This window comes from Mercenaria mercenaria, chromosome 13, assembly GCF_021730395.1.
Source record: "Mercenaria mercenaria strain notata chromosome 13, MADL_Memer_1, whole genome shotgun sequence".
NCBI lineage: Eukaryota > Metazoa > Mollusca > Bivalvia > Venerida > Veneridae > Mercenaria > Mercenaria mercenaria.
Window position 1 is genome coordinate 81,810,772 of NC_069373.1, and position 17,137 is coordinate 81,827,908.

Genomic DNA, 17,137 nt, shown 5'->3' on the forward strand with positions numbered 1-17,137 from the left:
TAAAAGTTTTGTTGCACTTTCACTCTATCTCTGTTATAAAGAAATGGATTTTATTCAAACTTATAACAATTGTTCGACATCAGCACTCACACCACTAATTTTGAATTGTTGGTGCACCTTCAGTTTATCTCTGTTATTACTTTAGAAATTTTATTCAAACTTACAACTCCAGCTTTCTCACATGTGCCCAGTTTCACTATCCATCATCAAAATAGTCCATCGCACTGTCTCCTGTGAAAGGTCTTGTTGTTTCCATATTATTTAAGTTAATTAGAGGATATTGCATGAGTATCTTTTCATAATGAATTTATTAAACAAGTTGAATTGAATAAAAAATGTGAGGCTCTGCTGAGCATTTATTAATTTTATTCAACGAGTTTAATAGAATAAATCTAATGTTGAACGTCACAAATAAACATTCTTTTTATCACATGTTAGCTTATCCTCTGGAAACATCAAATATTGTATTTCTTTTTACTATATAAACAATTCAATTTGACCAACGTCTCCTATACTATAAACGATGTTGGCGTCAAAGCTTTATGACCCTTATGTATTATCATTTTTAAGTAATGGCTTTATTACACTCCCGCAATGACAAACAGGAGATGAAAAAGCATCTTATTAATAGCTTGCTGTTCATACTTTAGTACAATTTCTGTAATGTACAATATTATATTACTAAAGTGTATATGTATCTCTGCATTTAATTGACAACATTTAAAAAAAAATTTTATTTAAGGTCATGCTGCAGCAATAGGAGAAGAAACTGGAAAATGTGTTGGGTTTGCTGTAAGATGTAAAACGTGCCGAACATGTGAAACCGCATTAAAAAGGTCAGTAGCACCTAATGTCGATCATTGTAGAAAATATTTTGATAAAAGTGCAAAATCTATGGAAGCAGATATGGTAGAGGAGATTGCCAAAGGAATGGTAGATAAGGGTGTAGATGTAGATGCCATAGTTGGTGATGAAGACTCTGCAACAATTGCCAAAATTAGGAGAAATGTTGACCAAAAGATAAAGAAGAAGTCTGACAGCAACCACATTATAAAGATCATATCAAATGCCTTATATTCTATGAAAAAATCACAAAATATTATCTTATACAGTGATTAAATGCTTCCTGAATAACTTTAATGAGATGCTAAAGAAATGTAGAGGAAATGCAGCAGCAATAGAAAGAGGTCTGGTTGCAATGTATCTTCATCCATTTGGCGATCATTCTAGTTGTGACAAAGAATGGTGTAGACACATCACCAACACAAAAGCAGTATACAAGTACCTGCCATATGGAAAAGTGCTCAAAGATGATGCACGGCAGGCTTCTGTAAAGAGGCTGTTTCTGTCATATATGAAACATAGTGCTCAGTTGTCTACCTTGAGTAGTACACAGGCCAACGAAAACTTCAATAAAATGGTAGCTGATTAAGCACCCAAAAATAAGCATTTCAGCTCAACTTGAAGTCTGTCATATAGAGTGGCTGCAGCAGTTGCACAAAAAATATTGGACACAGCTATGTAATGAAAGTAAGACAAATATAAAGGTTCTACATTACTGTTTTTTTTATTTTGACCTTCCAAATTAACAAAATATTTTTTAATATGTTATGATATGAAAATTTCTACTTCCCTAGAGAAAATGATGAAAATTTGAAACTAACAGATATTTCATGATGTCTTTTTAGCTCACCTGAGATTTCATGATGTCTTTTTAGCTCACCTGAGCCAAAGGCTAATTGTGATCTTTTGTGACCTCTTGATGACAGTAGTCAGATATGCATAAAAATCTTCTACAAAAGCACTTACCAGATTTAAACAAAGCTTTACAGGAATGTTCCTTAGGTGGCCTAATTTCAAACTTCTTCAAAGAATTAAATACCGAAATGGAACCTTAAAATGTATTCTTGTCTAAAACCACCAGGCGTAGCACCTCTACCTTTGGCGTCATCTAATGATCCTCTATGAAGATTGTTCAAATTATGCCCCTAGGGTTTAAAAGAGGCCCGCCCTGGGGTCACTTGTATATTGGTTATATGAGGAAAATACTTAAAAATAGTTCAGAGGCTTGTATCACTGGGTTTTATATAAGTACAATTTAAGAAGGTTTATGATAAAACATTTTGTTGCTGTTTTTGTGATATGTTACTGTTGTATTGCATTAATTTTGTGTTCAGGTGTTTTCAACTGCCATTTTACATTATATATATATATGCTTGCAAATTTTTAAATATAACAATATTATTGCTGGTTTTATGAGTCATACAGTTAAATATATGCCACACTTCTCTATTAAAATTTTCCGATGCAAACTGTGCAGTTTATACACACCATTATTTAGAATAATGCAGTTATTGAAATTGATGATTTCTTGGTATTTTGATGTCACATTTCAATTCAGCATATTAAATATTTCATGAATTTTAACAGGTGAATGAAGGCATTGGCATTTCCCCTGGGGATCATACAAAGAAGGCAATGACGCTTAGGGACTTACAGCGGAGAAGACAGAAAGCGATTGCAACAACCATAAAAGCAAAACGACTGAGAAATAAACTAAAGAAAGACAGGTATTTTAGCAGAACAAAATCAAATTTAATCATTTTCAGCTCACCTGAGCCAAAGGCTCATGGTGAGCTTTTGCGATCGCTCAGTGTCCGTTGTGCGTTGTGTGTCCGTCAACATTTTCTAAAAAAAAGTCTTCTTCTTGAAAACCACTTGGCAGAATTACACCAAACTTCACAGGAATGATCCTTGGGTGGCCCCCTTTCAAAATTGTTCAAAAAAGTAAATTCCATCCAGAACTCTGGTTGCCAAGGCAACCAAAAGGAAAAACTTTAAAAATCTTCTTGTCTAAAACCACAGGGCCTTGGGCTTTGATATCTGGTGTGTAGCATCATCTGGGGATCCTCTACCAAAATTATTCAAATTATCCCCCTAGGGTCAAATATCTTCTTGTATAAAATTATATGGCCTAGGGCTTTGATATTTGGTATGTAGTATCATCTAGTGGTCCTCTACCAAGACTTTTCAAATTATCCCCCATAGGGTCAAATATGGCCCTGCCCCGGGGGTCCCAGATTTTACATAGACTTATATAGGAAAAAAAGTTTAAAAATCTTTTCTGAAACCACAACACTTAGACCTTTGATATTTGGTTTGTAGCATTGTCTTATGGTCCTCATCCAAAATTGTTCAAATTGTACCCCTGGGGTGAAAAGAGGTCCTGCCCTGGGGTTACTTAGTTATTATGCAAGTTATATAGGAAGAAATACTTAAAATATCATCTGATCCTATTTCCAAGATTGTTTAATCATAATTACCTGATGACCCCAAGTAATATGATATCACTTGACTGTGACCTTGACCTACTGACCTACTTTCCTGTTTTTAGCTCACATGTCACAAAGTGACAGTGTGAGCTTTTGTGATCGCGCAGCGTCCGTCGTCCGTCCGTGCGTGCGTCCATGCTTAAACTTTTGCTTGTGACCACTCTAGAGGTCACATTTTTCATAGGATCTTTATGAAAGTTAGTCAGAATGTTCATCTTAATGATATCTAGGTCAAGTTCGAAACTGGATCAACTGCGGTTAAAAACTAGGTCAGTAGATCTAAAAATAGAAAAACCTTGTGACCTCTCTAGAGGCCATATTTTTCAATGGATCTTCATGAAACTTGGTCAGAATTTTTATCTCGATATCTAGGTCAAGTTCAAAACTGGGTCACATGAGCTCAAATACTAGGTCACTATGTCAAATAATAGAAAAAAACGACGTCATACTCAGTTCAAAACTGGGTCATGTGGGGACAGGTGAGCGATTCAGGACCATCATGGTCCTCTTGTTTAAGATACAGCCTTGAAATGTTGATGACCTACACAGTTTTGCATACCAATCGTAAAACTGAATTTCATTAACCATGAATATGACCTACTAACATTCTTAATATTTTATCATCAGTTTGACATTTGAAACATGTAGCTCATATTACTCAGGTGAGCGATCCAGGGTCATCATGACCTTCTTGTGTAAACAGATTGTCCAGTTTTAAAGTTACTTCAAATTGGCAGTAAATGGCCGTATTGAGTGTTAGGTCACTGTATTAGTCTGTCGTTTATTACAAGCACACCCTGATGCCCAAATTTTCTGCTCCATTTGCATAAAACTGTGTCAGAATACTTGTCTCTGTGAAATCTAGGTCAGTTTCGAAACAAGGATTTATGGATAAAAATTTTGTCAAAATGATTTTGTATTCAAAACTAAATGTTTAACTCTGTCAGTTTGAAAGATACAGGTTGGTAGACCTGTCATATCATACAAAACCTGTGTTAATTTGTTAGAGGCCGTTTTAGCCTATCTTTTCTTTTTTTGAAAAAATGAGAGGTTATGTCATAACTTGATCAGCATCGGCTATTGCTTAAAACTTGCAACACTTGTTAACCGTCAATAGAAACATAACTCAATCCTGCTTTTAACAAGAATTATGGCCCCTTTTTGACTTAGAAAATCAGATTTCTTGGGTAAGTTTTATGGTTAGGTCAGCTTTTCTCTATCAAACTATCAAAGCTTTTGCTTTAAAACTTGCAAATCTTGTTCACCATCAATAGATGACTCTGTTTAGCAAGAAACATAAATCCATCCTGCTTTTTGTAGGAATTATGGCCCCTTTTGGACTTACAAAATTCTTTGATATTTTTGTGTTTAGGTCAACTGTTCTCCTCAATGATGAAAACTATTGCTTTTAAACTTGATATATTCACAATTAAAAGCTGACTCTGCACGGCAAATATTGTCACTCTACAATGCTTTTTGCAAGAATAATGGTCCCTTTTGAACTTACAAAGTCATGGGTAAAACAATATTCTATTATGCAAAGACTAAAAAATCAGATGAGCGTCTACAACCGCAGGGCAGTGCTATTGTTTTCAGAAATTGGGACTGTATGAAATATGGGTCAAGTTCAAACGTGTGGTACATAAGGCCAAAAACAATGTCAATAAAAATTTGTATCAAATCATTGATATCCTGGATATTAAGCTACCTAATTTATATTATACTTGGCGAAACTGTTTACTATTTTTTTTAATCTGTTAGAACTTCTATAACAGTGTACACCTCCAATGGTCACTTTGACCATGTTGAATTGACAGATATATTTTTGCTATTCAGAGTAACAAAGTCAGAACTTTATGAAACAAAGGAGGGATCAACGTATGAAACAGGATTAGAAATGAAGGAGTCAAGTGAAACGGCATATAATGTTTCGTCTATTCCTCCAGCCCATTTCAAGCCTTTGACAGACAGCGTGAATGTAGAGAATGTTACAGAGATCTTTTTTGATTTAGAAACAACTGGGCTTGGTGAGACATTTTTTGATCCCCCGCAACAAGTGTGGGGGATGGTTTAATTGAATGATCTCCGTCCATCCTTCAGTCTGTCTGTCTGTAACACTTTTGTGTCTGCTCCATATCTCCTAGACCCCTTGAAGGGTTTTCATGAAACTTGGGTCAAATGATCACCTCATCGAGATGATGTGCATAACACATGAGTCTGTCATGTTGGCTCAAGGTCAAGGTCACAACTCTGGGTCAAAGGTATGAGCATTCCATTTTGTGTCCACTCTGTATCTCTTAATTCCCTTAAAGGAATTTTATAAAACTTGGTTCAAATGATCACCTCATCAAAACAATGTGCATAACATATGAGTCAGCCATGCCGGCTCAAGGTCAAGGTCAAAACTTAAGGTCAAAGGTTTGAGCCTTCCATTTTGTGTCCACTCTGTATTCCTAAAACCCTTGATAGTTTTTTATCAAACTTGGGTAAAATCATCACCTCATCAAGAACTCATGAGTCAGCCATGTCAACTCAAGGTCAAGGTCACAACTCAAGGTCTCATAGCAGATGTATTCGGACCTTTAGCTCTGTATCTCCATAACCCATTGAAGGATTTTCATGAAACTTGGGTCAAATGATCACCTCATCAAGACAGTGTGCAGAATTTATAAATCAGCCATGTCAGTTCAAGGTCAAGGTCACAGGTAAAGGTCAAAGGTTTACCCTTCTACTATCTATTACTGGTTTGAGGTCAGTATGTCTAAGATCCTGTGCACAGTGACCAGATAATCTCTGTTTCTTGTGCAGTTAGTGAATGAAGCAAGGGGGCATTTAATGTTCTATGACCTCTTATTTACATACTCTTCTTGATGGGACAGTAATACTGACCTAATTTGTTGTTTACTGGATGCAAGATATATGCTGGCAAGTCCGTTATATAACTTATTTAGATTATTACATCTTATGAATATAGCAGATGTATTCAGGTTATGATTCTCTGTAATGTAACGGTAAAGTTTGATAAGAAATCATATCTGTTTTGTATATTTACAATTAAGACGCTTAAAATTAAATCTACCACTGCATTATGTTGCCTTATTTTATAAAAGCAAAATGTAATTATCTTGTTTGATCCTGATTTCAGAGAGAACAAGTCATATAATACAGATAAGTGCTAGACGAGAAGATAAAACATTCAACTGTTATGTTCAGCCAACAGTTAAAATCGGCGGCAAGGCTGCTGAGATTACCAACATAATTTTTGTAAACAATCAATTGTTTCACAAAGGAGTTCCTGTAGAGAGATTTTCTGTAAGCGAAGCTTTGAAAAAGTTCATCAACTTCCTATCAGAAAGTGAAAGAAATGTTCTTGTAGGACACAATATTCAGTCTTTTGATTGTCAGGTATTATCAAATGCTTTAAAATCTACAAATTTACTTAAGAAGTTCAGTGAAAATGTGTATGGGTTTATTGACACTTTAAAGTAATACAAACAAATTTTTAAAGAAGGGTCTCATAAGCAAGAATGTCTTGCAACAAGTATTTTAGGCAAAGATTTTTCACATGAAGCTCACAATGCAGTAGCTGATGTCTGTGTATTACAACAAATTTTTAAGAAATGCCAAGTTCGAAAATGGGTCATATGGGTTCAAAAAGTAAGCCACTACCGGTATGTCAAATCAAAGAAAAAACGTGTGTGTGCATAGAGGTTGTATTGTTCAAGTAGTCTTCATGAATTTTGGACAGAATGATTATCCTGATGAAATCTAGACCGAATTCGAAAATGGGTCATCTGATGTCAAAAAGTAGGTAACTAGGTCAAATCAAGGACAATCTTGTGTATACAATAGAGGCTGTATTTTCTAATTGATCTTCATGAAATTTAACATTAATGATTTCCTTGATAAAATCTACGTTGAGTTCGAATATGGGTCACCTGGGATCAAAAAGTAGGCCACTAGGTCAAATCAAAGAAAAACCTTGTGTATGTGATAGGCTGTATTTTTCAATTGATCTTCATAAAATTCGGTCAGAATGATTGCCTTGATGAAATTTAGGTTGAATTTAAATATGGGTCATTTAAGTTCAAAAAGAAGAGTGGTCAGATCAAAGAAAAACCCAGAGTATGAGCTAGAGGCTGTTTTTTGTTCAACCGATGTTCATGAAATTTGGTCAGAATGATAGCCTTAATAAAATCTAGGTCAGTTTTGAATATGGGTCGTTTTGGATCAAAAACTAGGTCACAAGGTCAAAGCAAAGAAAATAATTGTTGATCATCAAGATTTTTGCTCCAATTTTAATGGTAATTGGTAAGAATATTTTTTTCCATGAATTCACTAGGTCAAACATGTTTACACTGTTACAGTGTGTTACGGTGTGTTTCTCAGGCCATCTTGGGTCTCTTAACCCTAACCCTAACCCTAACCCAGCTCGACCAAGTGAAGAATAGGGTAGCTATCCTACTCACAATGGCGTCAGCATCACAACATTATTTAGTTTTTCGTACCAGTCAACATTTTGATGAAACCATTCGAGAAAAAGCTTTGAAAATTTCAACACCTGTGTAACATCACCTTTTCCAATTTTAGACAAGAGTTTGTAACTCCATCATAAATTTTGGCTGAATTATGGCACCTTTTAGTTTTAAATGACACATTTTGGTTCAGTTTTTCGTTCGGTTCATATTACAGTGTATGTGTAAACTGTTTGACACATGGCTTTAAAACATTTATCACTTGTTTACCATAACTTCTAAATGTAGGCAACAGTACATAACTCTGTCATTTATTTTGGCTGAATTATGGTCCTTTTTGGAAATAAAAATTGGCTGCCAGATGGCATGGTCATTTTTCCCTATATGTATATAATAGAAAAGTAGCACAATCCTAGAATTATTTCACACAAATGCTCCTTGTCTGACTTTCTAGAATGTTTATGCCCCCATGGGAGGCATATAGTTTTTGAACCGTCTGTCAGGCTGTCGGTCTGTCCGCAATTTTCGTGTCCGGTCCATTTCTTTGTCATCCATGGATGGATTTTCAAATAACTTGGCATGAATGTGTACAACAGTAAGACAACGTGTCGCGCGCAAGACCTAGGTCCCTAGCACAAAGGTCAAGGTCACACTTAGACATTAAAGGTCATATTCTTGATAGTGCATTGATGAGCGTGTCCGGTCCATATCTTTGTCATTCATGCATGGATTTTGAAATACAGAAATTAGAGCCCTTTGCCGTTCTGAAGGGCGAAAATAGATATTTTAGCATTATTTACAGCGCATTTACATCCAATTGTCGCTTATTTCTTTGTGACAGCATACTATTGTATACCTCGTTTTATAAGTACGGGACTCGGCTAAACAATCATACCGTAAACAGACAGATATTCGTTATGTGCGTTAACAGGAGAACAGAAATTACAGCCCCCTGCTTTCCAAATGTGCGAAACATAGCGATTTTAGCCTTAATTACAGCGCATTTTTCTGTTATTGCCGACTATTAGTTTGTGATAGCATACTTTCTAACACATGTTTTTGTAGGTATGGGACACAGCTAAGCACAATCATACCCTCAACAGTGCATTATCTCCGGTGTGCGTTAACCGAAGTACAGAAATCAGAGCCCCTTGCCGTTCGGAATGGCGAAAATAGCCATTTTAGCCTTATATACAGCGCATTTTTATCAGATTGTCGCTTATTTCTTTGTGATAGCATACCATTCTATACATGTTTTGTAGGTATGGCTCTACGCTAAAGACTCATGCCAAGAACAGCCAGATGTTCTCTGTGTGCGTTAACAGATGAGCAGAATTTACAGCGCCCGGCCTTCCCAAAGTGCGAACATAGCGATTTCAGCCCTAATTACAGCGCATTTTGCTGTTATTGCCAACTATCAGTTTGTGATAGCATACTTTTTAACACATGGTTCTGTAGGTACGGGATATAGCTTAACAATCATACCCTAAACAGCGCATGATCTCATGTGTGCGTTAACAGAAGTACAGAAATCAGAGTCCCTTGCCGTTCGGAATGGCGAAAATAGCTATTTTAGCCTTACATACAGCGCATTTTTATCCGATTGCCGCTTATTTCTTTGTGATAGCATACTATCCTGTAACCCGTTTTGTAGGTATAGGGTTAGGTGGGGTTAGGGTTAGGAGCAAAATGACTACCTGGGGAATGAGTTTTGAGGAAAAATGAAAACAAATATCACGTGAATAGATTGGACATGCGCATGACAGTTTTTTATGACTTGTAGAAAAATTTCAAAATTGTTGTAATTTTTGCTTTTTTGACATGCTTTTGGAAACCCGTCATTGATCATTTGTAAATATACGGAGATGCTTTTACCATCTTTTTGTAGCTGTAACATTTTGAAGAACTGTCTTGAGATGACATTAATCGTATAAGTTATCGGTTGTAAGATATTATGTACTAAATTTTTGGTTGACATTTGAAACGGTGAAATCAATCGTGTCGTACGATGCATGTATGTTTGAACTGCCTGGACACTTAGCCGCCCTTTTTGGGTCATTGAAAAAGATATGGAGACGCTTCACCTTCATTTTGTAGCTGTAACTTTTTTGGAAGAAGTTGCTGAGATGACATTAAATCGTATAAGGGGACCGTTGTTAAGATATCCCGTGGTAAACATGAGTTGCGTTTCATTTTAGGCGAAACTTGACATTGTGAAATTTCTAAGTGTGTCCTACTATACATATATTACGTTTGAACTCCGGGACACTTGGTGCTATTGGTGCTATTGCAGGTGTTCGAATTTGGGTATGAAATGATAGCAGGGAACAAAGTACTTAACATGTATCACACGAGAAGATGACTAGTCGTACGTGCCGAACTAGGTGCAGAACATAGGAAACACGTGAAAATAGTGTTATTTTCATATGTCGCACTTGCAGGTCCCCTTCAGGGGATGCCTTGACACATAGGGATGGTTGTAGAATACGAACTTGGTGGGAACGAATAGCCAGAGGCATAGCTATAGAACGTGTTTATATTGGTAAATGCAATGGCCATAAAGCTTAGACCAGGGCGGAAAACATTAAAAAATTGTCATCAAAGTCCAAGATAACACTACCCGGGCTCCTTGCATGCTGTGTGCTGAGCCGTAGAGTCGTACCAGGTATTCGAACTTAGTGCGAAAATTTTTCCCAAACAGATACCTACGAACCGTGTTAATACCGGTATATAGCGTAGTTTATAAGAGCTGGAAACGAGTGGAAAACTGAGATATTTTACTTACTAAGCCGGTGCTTATCCCACCTTACCTCTGCTACTACGGTCCTTTTCCACCTTACTTTTGCTCACCACGGTGCTTATCCACATTACTTTTGCTAACCAAGTTGCGAATCTACCTTACTTTTGCAAACCAGGCTACTTGCCAGCTTACTTTTGCTAACCACTGTGCATACCCACCTTACCTTTGCTTTCCCAGATGCTTATGCACCTTACTTTGCTTACCACGGTGCTTATCCACCTTTCTTTCGCTAACCACGGTGCTTACCAACTTACTTTTGCTGAACACGGTGCTTATCCACCTCACTTTTGCTAACCAAGGTACTTACCCACCTTACTCTTGCTTACCACGGTGCTTATCCACCTTACTTTTGCTAACGAAGGTGCCTCTCTACCTTACTTTTGCAAACCAAGGAACTTTGCAGCTTACTTTCGCTAACCACGGTGCATACCCACCTTAGCTTTTCTTACCCAGATGCTTATGCACCTTACTTTTGCTAACCACGGTGCTTATCAACCTTACTTTTGTTAACCACGGCGCTTGTCCACCTTACTTTTGCTAACCACGGTGCTTTCCAACTTACTTTCGCTAACCACGGTGCATACCCTTGGGTTACGGTTAGGGTAGGAGCTAAATGACGCCTAGGGTAAGGGTAGGAACAAAATGACGCCTAGAGTTAGGGTAGGAGCGAAATGACTAGTACGAAATCACGAAATTATGTTAGGGTAGGAGCAAAATGACTACCTGGGGAATGAGTTTTGAGGAAAAATGTAATCAAATATGCTTTTACCATCATTTTAGTAGTATAAGAAAGGATGGTGCGAGCGCAGTTTAATCTAATTTAACATTTAACCCTTGACCTAAACCGACCAATGCGCCCAAATTTCAAAAAATTTAAAAAAAATTTTAACAAATTATTGTTAAAACCTATAGTAAAATATGTTTAAACATTTCCCAACCAAATATTGCCAAAATCCTCCCAAAGTGGCAACAATGTGGCAGTCGCGCCAACTTGAAAAACTTTTGGCGGGAACGTTGGCAAACACAAATTCAACCAACAAAAGCCTGCCATTTTTCTGCCAAGTGGCAGCATGTGACAATGTCTGCCAACTTGACAAACTTTTTGGCAAATTTTTGGCAGATTATTTTTTTGAAAAATGTAAAGGTATTTGATTTTATTTTCAATTAGTAAGTATATTATTAGGGTACACATAGTAATTAAAACTTTAATTAAACTTTTAACCCAAAAGTCGTTTCCATCATAAGATACAGGTTCATCCGATATGTAGAATCTAATGTAACTACCCATCAAAAGCATAAATGTTACTTCTGTAGATGCTGAATCCTCATAAGGATGAATATCAAACATTGTTCCTTTTTTTAGATAAACTTTAATTTTTTTTATACATAGATATTAACTTATCAGTGTCAAAGTCCTCACTGCCTCAGCTGTTATATTTACATTATCAAATATATCAAAAATAAAACATCATCCTGAGGTCTAAAATTTTCCGCCACCAAAATATAAAAATGTGATATTGGGCTTTTAGTGGGTTTTAAACCGGTTCACCTAAGAGCTCGTACCCTTTAATAAAATCTTAATACTATTATATAATTTCCGGTTTTTCTGACTATAAACACACCACTCAAAGCATATCTAGTACATCTATTTATATTCTTGGTTTGTTTTTATAAAATTTTTATAATCTACAAAAATTCAGGTCTTATTTCAATATATTTAAATAGTTCAGATGGGCCATATTTTTTATGTTGAATGAAATCCAGGCACCGCGACGGTCAAAATACTTTTTCATTTGTATGTAATCAAAAGTATGATTATAATAGTATTCAAAGAGAAACATTTTCATGTTTCACTTCCTCTACCCTTTTTTTTTTCTATTTTCCTGTCTTTCTTTTTAAGTTTAAGAATTATTTCAGCTAAATCATCAACTCGTTTTGTTGTAGCAACTTCAGAAGCAGAAAAATTGTAAACAGTATTTTTGTTCTAGCTAATTGTGTTTCTTGTTTTAAAAGAAAGCATCTTTACTTCTATAATTTTTTCCCAATTATTAGAAATTTTTTCATCATTAGTAGAAATTTCTCCGACATTAGCGGTTATTGCTTTAGTATTAGCAGTAATTACTTGGGTATTAGCAGTGATTGATTCTCCTTGTTTATCCGATATTTTTAACTGCAGGGGCCCAAAACATTATTATTTTTTTAATTTTAAATCATTAAATTTATCATTAATTCATTAATACTTTTGAAAATAAACCTTTAAGTTTACTTAACTCTCGTAACTTGCTATTGTAACGTGCATCAACATTATTAATCAGGTCTACAAGTTGTTTCTTCAAATTTTCTAGCTGATTATTAACTGTATTAATTGCTTCAGTATTAGCAGTAATTGCTTCATATTAGCAGAATTAACTCTCCTTGTTTAAGATTTTTCAACTACAAAGTCCAGTTCATTTTTATGTTCTTCAACTTTAGCATAAGCTGCGTCATATTCTCTGTAATTTTTTTGAAATATTACTTAAGTCTGCATACTTTAAATTATGACGGTTGTCAACAATACTATCCAATTTCGAATTTGTTTTTTAAAGTCATTCTATTTTAGAATTAATTTCTTTTTTAAAATCCTCTAATGCTGTGTCATGATCATCACCTCTTTGTGAAGCTGCCTTTTCCAGTTCAGCTTATTTTCTGCAAGTTTATTTGAAATTAATTCTAATAAATCTTTATGCTTTTTTCAGTTTCAGAAATTTAGTTTATTTATTTCTGTTCTGATTTCTAACTGATACATATTTGTAACTTTTTTTCAGCTTCAATAATCTTGTTTTTTAGTTTTTTTCATGTTTAAAATTCATACTATCTTTAATTCTTGAATTTGGGTGAATAAAATGTTTAAATTAACTCGAAATATTTCCCTTTATGTTGTCATCTGTCAAATCAGATTTCTCTTCAAGTTCTTTAATAGAATCAACCATAGCTTTCATTTCTTCTTTCCAATTTTACCTTGTAATTCAACTATTAATAATGAATTCTTTTTAAAATCTTTTGTTAATTTTTCAATATTCTTTACTTCTGCTTCTAAATGTCTGTTTTATACTTTTAATATCTTAAAGATTATAGTCATCTATTAACACTTTGAACTTTTTTATACACAAACCGTCTTGAAACTACATGGGTGGATTTATCTGGATTTCCTAGGTTAATTATTTATTACCCCCCATATCAAATTTGCCTGTTCATTGTGTTATCAAGTCCTTATTTCTGTGAAGATATGATTCCATGTCCTTTCTAAGTTTTTTTTTATATTGTTTTTTAGTAGCATAATCACTTAAATCAATATCAAATTTAACTTTACTTACACTTTCAGTTTCACTTATTTGTTTTGTATCATTAAAAACACCCATCTATATATTACCAGTAAAGTTTTTTCTTAAAAACTTCCTTGGTTTGTCAATATATAAGAAATCATATTTTTTGATTTGTTTGCATTGCAATGAATCACGATCAAATATTTTGTTCATTACAATCATATCATTTTCTCCGTTTACCTGGACTTCAAATAAAATATAATGTGACAGTTAATTCGAAATCTTTTGGTGTTTTATAGTAAGACTGACTTAAATAAATAACACAACAGTTTTTTGTGACGTCCTTGAATAAAGTATTTTGTTATTTCTTTTTGAACTTTTTATTTTCCCACAACAAAATCTCAAATATTACAAACTTTTTGTTTTTCTGATTCAAGATTCTCACAAGGTTCAATTTGGTTGGGATCAGCTGAATATTCAAGTTTTTCATTGGGAAATCTACTTTAATTTTTTTTGCAATTTGACTTAAGTTGTTAATTAAATCTTGATATTTAGATTGTTCAGGTTTTTAGCATATAAGTATAATTATCATAATATATAAGAGGTTTTCGGTATATGAATTAATGTATTTGTTTTTCCAGATCCAGAAGATCCACATATTAACATTCTAAAACATGAACTGGCTAAAAGGATAAAATTGTTTAAAGTTATGGATTTATCACTTTTGTATCATAATTTGGAATTTCCATTTATATAATTAAAACTAAAGTTTTAAAACTTTATATTACATTATTTTACTTTATCTTACATTATTTACATTATTTTACATTATCTTAAATTAATTATATAAATCAATCAAAACTTAATGAAAGATAATAAGAAAAAAATTAGTCGGGCAAAAGATGAGAAATCTTAGAGAAGAAATAATGAGAGAAAAAATAAGAAAAGCTAAAAAATCGGGAAATGTTTTACTAAAATTTAAAACCAATTACTGAAAAATAGAAAGTTCAAAAAGAACAATTATCAAGTCAGTTAAAAGCATTAACCTGGAATTAAGGAGCAATTAGCGTTACTAGGTGATGAAATGAAAGACATACAAACATATCAGGGTTTTTTCCAAAAGCTATTCCAAGAACCCCCACCAAATTTCAGGGTCTCCTGAAGATCATTGTGGGGTTTTGGGTACGGGAAAGGATGATGGTGATGAGTTTGAAGACACTAAAGAATCTCTTTTAAGAATCAGAAGAAAAAGAATTGGGACAAGACCAAAAGAATTTACAATTGATTTAATAAAGAAATTGATTTAAACTTATAGATAAAAAATATAACACACCACAGAAGTGTTTAACTTTTTCACAGAAATCTAAAATCCTAATAAAGAATGACTAGAGAAAAGTAGAGGGTATCATAGAACATGTATCGGATGAAATAAAAAAATTGGGTAGCAAATCTGGTGCAATAACTAGAAAGACAAACAAAACAGATCATGATCTGAAGCAACAGGAAGCAATTATAGCCGAGAAGGAAACTTTTAAAAAATATAGAGAAACGATCAATTATATTCTAGAAACAGGAAAAAGTATATGGGAAAAGGAATAAGATATCACAATCCATATAAAGTTTCACCAAATGGACAATATGGTAATTTAATTATTAACTTAAATAAACTTATGGTCAAAACAAATAATTGCTAAGGAGAATAACTGGAAAAAAAGTAATTAATACTGAAGTAGATAATGATTTAATTGATTTGATTAATTAAAGATATAACAATAATAAAAAACATTCAATTCAATTCAATAAAAAAATTTAAAGAATTAACAGAAAAGTCAGGATTACCTATCAATAAAAGATCTATGAAATTTAAAAAAGTAATTAGAGGACAAGGTTATGACGTTTGTCCATGTAATCCAAAAGAATTGGTTAATGACTTGGAGTTAAATTGTGGTTCAATGATGCTGGAAATAATAATGAAGAACTAAAAAATGAAGGTATTAGAATAATTGATAACTATTAAAAATGAATTCACTTTTACCAGAACAACATGAATGTTATATAAAAATTATTTTCTTGAATATATAAATGGAACAAAAAATAGTATTAAGTTCTGAAACAGTTAAAGAATAATAAAAATAACGAGTGATTTTACAATCAGATTTAGTCGTTCTTTAATTTTAGTAAAAATAAAACTTATGTTGTTGTTTGGATAGTATTAACACTATGACCTACTCTTGGGATAATATTAGTGATGAATATGACAATAAAAAATTCGTTATCATAATGGGAAAGAATGGGAAAAATATTATATTTACAAACGGTTCTTACATTTACACAGATATTAATAATTTATTAGGGAAACATTAATAAGTAATGATGATTTTGAATTTAATAAATCAGAAATTGCTCCAATAAGTTTGGAATTTGATTTAAGTAGTTTTAAGATTTTGATTTTAATTACAGATAATTTTATGTTGGATTTAAGAATGTCAATTTTCATACATTGCTTGGATTTGAGAAAAAAGCATTGAAAAATACCGAATGGGGAACTACAACACCGAATATAACTAACTCTGTTTTAATACAATTTTCATTCAATTGTGATCTTATTGATAATTCACCCTTTTTGATGGTAATTTCAGTGATATTATTTATGCTTTAAGTACTGCAGATTTAACAAGAGCAATCCTTTACAAAAGAAAACCCCAAAGAGTTGGATATTCTGAAATTAATAAAATAATTAAAAAATTCAATAAAGAATATATATTACAGATGTATTTGTAGAATAATTTAATTTTAATGAGGTTGAAACAAGTTTTACACTAATTTTAAAAGAAATTTAAATTTAAAACTAAAGTTTTAAAACTTTAATTATGAAATTATAAATTTTAGTTTTATATAATGTCAAAAAAATTTATGACAAAAATAAAGGAATATTTATTTATGTTGATGCTCACACGGGAAAAGAAATCATACATGGAACAGTATCTTTGACACTTTAACGAAATTGTTTTCAAGCGGAGTTGCATCTTCAATTGGCACAGCGGAAAAAAAACCCTTTTGGGAAAAAGCAGGAAAAGCAGCACTTGAAAGTGGAACAAAAAAGGTTGGCACAGAAGTTGGGAAATTTAGCTGCTGATAAAATTGTTGAAAAACTTAAAAAGAAACCTGCTCCGGCGTTGGTAATTTAATTGCTAAGGAATTACAAGAAAAGAATAACAGTAAAAATAA

At 33.4% G+C, this 17,137-nt stretch overlaps 1 pseudogene; it reads left to right on the forward strand.

The window, feature by feature from the left end:
- The first annotated feature begins 873 nt into the window (after positions 1–873).
- The window catches only part of LOC128547805 (uncharacterized), a 33,831-nt pseudogene continuing 17,567 nt past the window's right edge, over positions 874–17,137 (forward strand).